Source organism: Nicotiana sylvestris, chromosome 4 (genome assembly GCF_000393655.2).
Source record: "Nicotiana sylvestris chromosome 4, ASM39365v2, whole genome shotgun sequence".
In the NCBI taxonomy this organism is placed as follows: domain Eukaryota; kingdom Viridiplantae; phylum Streptophyta; class Magnoliopsida; order Solanales; family Solanaceae; genus Nicotiana; species Nicotiana sylvestris.
In genome coordinates this window covers 12021327-12030226 of record NC_091060.1, presented here as the reverse complement: position 1 = coordinate 12030226, position 8900 = coordinate 12021327, and positions in this window count along the sequence as shown.

Here is an 8900-nt window from a genome sequence, read left to right as displayed (position 1 = left end):
GAATTTCAAAAATAATACAATTAACTTGTAGCCATCGATTCGAACTCACTACCAGCATGAAACCAAAGCTGAATTTTTTTAACTAAAGAACTCAAATGAATAGAAGACAGTGTTACAATTCAAACTTTATTTATTTGTCATGTTGAATCTCTTTCCAACATAGAATTTAAAAGGATATGTACCTGAAAATGAAGGTAGAAGGAGTAAATTTCAGCAGTAGCAGCAGTAACAAATTCAATGGAATAGCGGTCTTTCCACAGGTTTGAACAATAATAAGACCCGAAGAACCCAGATGCACAGTGACAGTACTTTTGGGAAGTTTCAGATTTTTAACTGAACAACGATATTGAACAAATCCGGACAGATTTAATGAAGAGAATGATATTTCTGATTCTGAGACTTGGAACAAAACAGACTAAAAAATTTCAATTTTTAAACACAGAATCAACTTCAATACTAACTTCCGATGTAGAATTCTGTTTTAATGTTTTTGTTTTCCTTTCTTTCTATCTTCCTTTTCAGATTTCTGTTTCTGCTTGATTTTCCTCTTTCAATCTCCTAAAAATCTGCCCAAGATCTCAATTTTCCTTGTTCTAATCTCTCTGAAAACTGAACTTTAAAATTTCTGTCTGAAAACTGATTTCTCTCTCTCTGAAAACTCTTAAAGTCTGTCTAAATTCTGTTCTGAAATCTCTCCAAAAACTCTTAAACTCTCTTCAAGTTTTCTGAAAAACTCCCTCTGAAAAACTCCCTTTAAAATCAGTCCCAATTCCCTCCATCTTATACAGGTCTGTCCCCCCTTTTTAAGTGCTGCCCGGACCCCCTTTTATCTTTTAAAAACAGAAAAAATTCCATTAAAATCTGCCTTTACTACTTTAAATCCCATCAAGTTAACTTTTTCCTGATTTCTAGCAGCCCATTATCCCTTGTTCCCCATTAGTATCATTAACTAATAGCCATTAACATACCACTTTCAGCCCTCTATTATATCATATTACCTCACTGTTTCATTACCAGTAGTACCCCTGAAAACCTACTGTTATTACTGAAAAATCAGAACCCACTGTAAAACAGATTCTATAATCTGTATAAACTTAATTATCCTTCTGATTTACAGCTATAACCAATCCTATGATTTTGAGACAGTATATCACATTTCTAATAACTGATTGACAAGAACTGAATTTAAACAGGGGATTCTCAACTGAACACTGAATAAAACACCCTTAACATTACACAGAACATGCAGGATTATTTCAACTGAAATTCAAAACTGAACTAAAAGCAAACAAATACAGGAGCATTGTCAATATACTGACAATGCCCTGTTCAGAAAACAATATATACATACCATTGACAAACTTTCTGAATTATTAAAAGAGAATCAATTAATTGGGAAGAACTAATTGACTGAGTTCAATGACAATAAACAATTCCAAACGGATAAACAGGGTATTACAAATAGCATTAATGGCAATAAGAATTTACAAAACAACTAATCGACGAACTTAATCGAGTCGATTACACATATTATGACCACTCGCAAACAACAGAAACAATATTATGATTCTGATCCAATAGACAAGTATGAGACAGTATAACAGAATTGACTAAAAATATATGAAAAATTAAACAGACTAATGAAAACAAACATAGAATACTCATAGAATGCTCATAAGAAACAGAAATTACCTCTGAACCTTTAAATTCAACTGAACTCAACTCGACTTGGATTTGGATTTTGTTTGAAATCAAACAGACCTTAGTCGAAGTATTTTCCACTGAAAATACTTCGACTAAGGTCGATTAAACCTCAATCTTTATTCAATCTGGACAGAATCCAAAAGTTTGGCATTTTAGGGTTCTTGAAAGTTCGATTTAGGATTTACTCATTTCTGGTTAGATTCGAGGGAAACCAAAGATGTTCTAGGCACGAGGGAGGTCAGGGGGGTAACTGGTGTGGGTTTGAAGTAGGTTGGGATAAGGTCAGGTTGTACTCGAATCTTCAAATGAAGATTCGAGTAGTTCCAGTATGATTCGAACCATGCAACTAACAGATCCATGATGAAGGTATCTAGGGGAAGTTGTGGTGTTATTTTGGAAGCCATCGGAGAAAATCAGGTTTTCAGGCCAACCTTCGATTTAAGATTCGAAGAGTTGGGGCCTGATTCGAAGGAAACTAAGGTCATATTCGTGTAGAGGATGTTCAGGGGGTCCTAGGGTGTTATTTTGGTGACCGGCGGCGTTGATGCCGCCGGGTTTCAGGCTTTGGGGTCTTAGGGCGGCTAGGGTTAGGTGGGAGGGTTTGAGGAAGATGATGAACAGTGAGAGGAGGGGGGTGTTCAGTTAGGGGCCGGGGTAGGGCTTGGGACTTATATAGGGGTGGGGTGGATTGATGTTATCCGTCCGATCAAGTAAGATGAAGGGCCAGGATCAATCCACTTAACCAAACGTCGTCGTTTGGTCTAAGTTCAGGGTCGGCCTGTATTGGGTCAAAAGGTCGGGTTACGGGTTACGGGTAAGGGTAGTGTATCTCAGCCGTTAGTTGGATTTGATCCAACGGTTTCTGAGAAGCCACGACCAAACGCTGTCGTTTTGGTTCGTCTGGCTTGGTCCGGACCTGGGCTAAAGGATTGGGCTGTGGGGTTAAAATGTTTTGGGCCTGGATTTTAATCCAGGTCCGATTTTGTATATATATATATATTTTTTCATTTTTTCTAATTTAAAATTCTAATTTTAATTGTAAAACAAATTTTAAATTCACAAAATATATTAATTATTCTATAACAATTATTTAACACATAGACAAGACATCAATCACACAATGGAATATTTAAAATAGAACTATTGCATATTTTTTGTGATTTTATTTAAATTATCTTTTAAATGCATAATTAAATCCTATATGCATGCAACATATATTTTATTTTATTTTTTCATTTTATTATGACAAAGTAAACACTTACGGATATAACACAAGTATTTAGCATCACGCAAATCCAAAAATTACACAGTAAAAGAAATTTATTTTATCTTTTGATTTTATTTTGGAGTAGTTTTTCGTAAGGCAAAAATCACGTGCTCACAGTGTATGTTAGCCATTTTCACCGACATGGTTGAAGACATTATGGAGGTGTTTATGGATGATTTCTCCATGGTAGGGGTTTCATTCGAAGATTGTCTTCACAACCTTAAAAGAGTGCTCAAAAGATGTGTGGAGACAAATTTGGTGTTGAACTGGGAAAAATGTCATTTTATGGTACAATAAGGCATAGTGTTGGGGCATAGAGTGTCCAAAAAGGGGATTGAAGTAGACCATGCAAAAGTTGATGTGATTGAGAAGCTCCCAGCACCCACTTCGGTGAAAGTAGTGAGAAGTTTCGTTAGGCACGCCGGATTCTACAGGCAGTTCATCAAAGGATTTTTCAAAAATTGCTAACCCCAAGCTGCTTGAAAAGGACCAGCATTTTTTGTTTTCAGATGATTACAGGTTAGCATTTGAGGAGCTGAAGAAGAGACTGGTGATTGCACCCATAATTGTTGCACCCAATTGGGAGCAACCATTCTAGTTGATGTGCGACGCTAGTGATTACGCTATAAGAGCGATTTTAGGGTAGCACAAGGAAAATATTATGCACCCAATTTACTATATAAGCAGGACGCTTAGTGGTGCACAACTGAACTACACGGTCACGGAAAAGGAAATGCTCGCTGTAGTGTTTGCCTTCGACAAATTTAGGTCATACCTGATTGGCTTAAAAGTTATTGTTTATACTGACCATACAGTCATTAGGTATTTGATAGCAAATAAGGAGTCAAATCCCCGCTTGATTCGATGGGTTCTGTTGCTACAAGAATTTGACCTGGAGATTCGTGACCGAAAAGGGACAGACAATTAAATAGCAGACCACCTCTCAATGTTGGAAGGGGCAGAAGAAAAAATGAAGGTTGAAGATATCCTTGAGACATTCCCGAATGAGCAATTACTTGCTGTGATAATGGAGGAGGCACCATGGTATGCTGATATTGCTAATTACTTAGCATATGGTATTGTACCTCATGATCTCTTCTCAATTCAAAAGAAAAAAATTTCTGTGATTGGCAGGCGTATTATTGGGATGAACCTCTATTGTTCAAAATATGTGCTGATAACATGATCCGACGGTGTATCCCCGAGCAAGATCAACCCTCTGTTTTGCAGGCTTGCCATGCTTCGCCATATGGTGGATACTTTGGAGGAGTTCGGACAACAGCAAAGGTGCTGGAATCAGGCCTGTATTGGCCTACATTGTTCAAGGATGTCCATGCTTGGGTAAAACGCTGTGATGAATATCAAAGGATGGGCAACATATCCCATCGTCGTGAAATTCCAATGACCACAATCCAAGAGGTGGAAGTGTTTGACATGTGGGGTATCATTTTCATGGGGCCTTTCGTCAGCTCATACGGTAACAAGTATATACTGGTTACTGTTGACTATGCCTCCAAGTGGGTCAAAGCAGTTTCTCTCCCAACCAATGATCCGAAAAGGGTGACCAGTTTCCTAAAGAAAAATATCTTCACACATTTTGGAACCCCTCGAGCCATAATCAGTGATATGGCTCTCATTTTTGCAATAGAGCGTTTACGCACATGTTGGAGAAATATGGAGTTCGCCACAAGGTAGCCTCACCATACCACCCACAAATAAGTGGGCAGGTGGAAGTGTCCAATAGAGAAATCAAAATTGTCCTCTCAAAAATAGTGAATGCAACAAGAACTGATTGGGCAAGGAAGCTGGATGATGCATTGTGGGCATACCGCACAACCTTCAAAACTTCAATTGGTATGTCACCATACAAGTTGGAATTTGGAAAGGCATGCCACCTTCCGGTTGAGCTCGAACACAAAGCATTGTGGGCATTGCGACAGATAAACTTAAGCATGGAGACAACGGGCACCAACAGAGTTAATGGGTTGCATGAGCTTGAGGAATTCCGGTTCCAGGCATTCGAGAGTGCTAGACTATATAAAGACAGGATGAAACTGATACATGACAAGCACATCTTGAATCGTAACTTCGAACCCGGAGAATTAGTGTTGCTATATAACTCAAGATTGAAGTTGTTCCCGGGTAAGTTGAAGTCCCGATGGTCAGGACCGTTCAGAGTGGTGCAAATATTCCCAAGTGGAGCTGTGGAGATCGAATCTGAAGATGGGACGAACAAATTCACAATGAATGGGCAGAAGTTGAAACATTACCTTGGAATGACCGAAGAAAAAAGGGGACAACGTGGTGATAATGTTGGAGGAGCTCCAATACACAAATGAGGATTGATGGCATGAGCCTGCGTCATGTCGTGATGTTAAATTAGGCGCTGCGTGGGAGACAACCCATATTTTATTTTGTTTCTCTTTTTGTTTTGATGTTGTACTTGATGTGTATGAAACTAACACTTTTACTAGTGTACAAAGCAAGATTGGTGCATATTGGTAGAAGTCGAGGTCAAGAACCAACTCCGGAAAGGTAAAAATGAGAAAAACAAAAAAAATTAAAAAAAATAAAATTTGGAAGCCCATGACCGTGACGCGGCCCGGGCGTAACAAATTTGCCGCGGCGCGGGCGCGACAATTCTCGACTATTCTATTTTATGTTCCTTATTTCACCGCGTCCGCGGTGGGACCGCGGTGAATCGCGCCATTCTGCAGCCCATGTAAGTGTAATTAAATTTTTTATTTTATTTTATTTTCTTTTCGTTCTCTTTTCTAAACTCACTACACATAACACAACCCCCTCTTTCCCCACTCCTCAATCTCACTCTAAACCCTAACCCCACACCCCTTTCTTCTTCTTCTTTCTTCTTCTTCTTCTTCTTCTTCTTCTTCTTCTTCTTCTTCTTCTTCTTCCTATCTCTCACAAACCCACTTCTTTCCCACTCCCTCCCCCACACTCCCACCTCCCCAACTTCCATTACTATCCACTTCTACAAGAACAAGGTATGTCATGCTTTGTATCTCTCTTCTTGTACTTTTCTATTTTGCAATTTTAATGCTTGAATTGTTGTAGTATCTACAGTTAGATTTTTGATTTTCTTTTCTTTTTTTAGTGGTTAATGTGTAAAATGTTGTAAAGAAGAGCATGATATTGTTGTGTGAAGTTAATTGTGGTGGGGTGGAGTTGTGAAGTGATAATGGTGGATTTAGGGGGAGAGTTTATGCTTCCATAGTATATGTGTGTTAAATTATAGTCCATGCACACAATGTGCTTGTGAAATTGCCCCAATGAAGCTGTAATGGCTAATGTGACCATGATGGTGGTGAAGTATGAGTAACCACCTAGGGTTCACACAACTCAAACCCTCACTAATAGTAGCCTCTATTTTGTTGGGTACAATACATCAGTCAAGGAAAACATATGCCATATGTTCCTCCGCTAGTAGACCAGGAGGTTCATCTAGAGCTCGAGCTCAGGCTAGTGCGGACCAGTTTGACCGCACTCGGTTTGTCTCCAAAGCGGCTCAAGATAGGTTTAATGCAAAGTCATCCAAGAAGTTGTTGCCTGAGGTACACATTGACAGGCATGCCTTGCAAATTGAATGACAAAGTATCTATGAATAATTGAGGAGACATCAGCTAGACATCTTCTTTAATGAATCAGAAGAGGGCAATGTACTGATGGTCAGGGAATTTTATGCGAATTGCCCAGAACATGTTGATAGGATTGTCACGGTACGAAATACCCGGGTGGATGCGTCTCTTGAGGCCATCCGCCGAGTGTAAAGGTTGTCGATATTCACTGGAGAGAGAGATTACCAGTATTATCAACGCCCACCTATCTGGTGACAACCAGTTGTTGAAAAAATCTATGTGGATGGCCGGGATCCAATATTAATAAAGCAGAGATTTATCCTGAACTCACAATCTCTGACTTGGGAAGCTAAGTGTTGGCTAACAATCATCAACAATCTTTTGCTGCCATCTAGCAACACTACAGATGTTAATGGGCCAAGAGCAGTGGCAATTTATTGTTTTATGACCCACCACTATTTTGATGTGGCCCAGCTCATTCAGGATGAAATATTCATTTGCTCCCCGGAAATACTCAAAGGGTTCTACTTCCCTTCCCTAATCCCTGGTCACCAAGCTGTGTCGCGCTTCACGAGTTCCTGAAAATCCCATAGTAGATTGGAAAGTGCCAATAAAAGCCGAATTCAAGGCTAGCAAAATCACAGTTGGGAAAGAGCAGGTTGTGGCAGATGATGATGATACCGACGATGATGATGAGGGAGCTATGCATGTTGCCGTCCCACCCAGGCAGATTGCTGATGAGGCGGGGCCATCACAGGCCCGCCAGAGTACCCGCATGACAGCCTTGGAGCATGAGATGGCTGGCCTACGCACTTCGGTCGCTGACCTGATTGCTAGAGTTGACAATTTGGCTACTCAAAATGCTAGGTCAGATAAAAAGATCATGTGCTGGCTCCGGGTGCTAGGACGAGCGTAACACCTCGATCTTGGAACCGTCTTCGATCAGGACTGAGCACCAGGAAATTCCCCTTACCTTACTTTGCTTTAAACTCCTTGACATGGGGACATGCCAAATCTTTAAGTGTGGGGTGGGGGACGGTTGTTGTACAATTGTATAAATTTATTTGGTGTTTTTGGTTGATGTTAATTAACTTCGACTTGGCCCGAAGATGGACACCTCTCGACGGGTCTCTTGACGGACTTAAGTCGAACACAAAAAAAACAAAAAAAAACTAAATATTTTCTTCTGTTAGGTAGTGTATCAACCCCCCCTTGGTTTTTCTTTAAACCACGGTTTTTTTCCAAGGGTTTCCATTTGAACCGGGTGTAGCTCATTTTTTTTCTTTTTCTTTTTTGTTAGTGTAGGAATTTTTGGGCGAAGAATAGAAATAGGACCCCTTAACTCCATGAATAATGATATCTTGAATAAAAATAGGCTCATTAATTGACTCTAGCAATAAAGCCTTTAATTGTGTGTTCTTGAGTTGGCTTAAGCACCTTGAGAAGAGTGTCTGATGGTCCTAACTAAATTGAATCATGTGCAATGTGTGAGTGAGTCTTTGTGTATTCTATGCTAACACTCGATGCCTAGAACTTGCCATGTGTGTGTACGAAGTGAAATGGTAGTCTTCATTGGTCTGGACAGTGATATAGGCGTTTCCTTGTTGAACCTATCTATATATGTTTTCACCCACCTGATTGTGTATATCCTAGTTAACCCCTTTGAACCTGTAATCCTGTTTTTTGGCAATCACATTACAAGCCTTACCCAAGTTGTAAATTGTCTATCTTTTTGAACCCGATCACCTCTTAGAAGCACTTTAATTGTATTGAATATGGAAAAGTTAAAGTATGGGTAGTTGGTTGGGCTTTTGAGTAGAGCTAATGAAATAAGGAGAAAGGTGCACTGTGTAAAAAAAAATAAGAGCCACTTGAATTGAAAAAAATAATATATATATATATATATATATATATATATATATATATATATATATATATATATATATATATATATATATAATATTTTCATTGTTAAGTGGTGACTCTTGATGTAAATATGCTTAAAAAAATAAGGGGTTTAACTCAATGATGTAAAGGTGGAACGAAGGTTTGAAAAAGGTATGCACTTAAAAGTGAAAGATGTATTGAAGTGCTTAGGGAGGTGTAGTCACTATACCCATATGTATCCTACCTGTCCCACAACCAACATTACAACCAAATAAAGTCTTACTTGATTCTAGACCAAATGAGCTCGATTAGTCGAGTATTACACTCTGGTCAAGCCTATGGTACGTTGTTTGTGGCATAAGAATTTATTTCTGAGGGTGAGTGAAATCTTACGTATGTGAATTCCTCAGTGTGTGAATTATAATGACATGACACAAGTTCTTTTG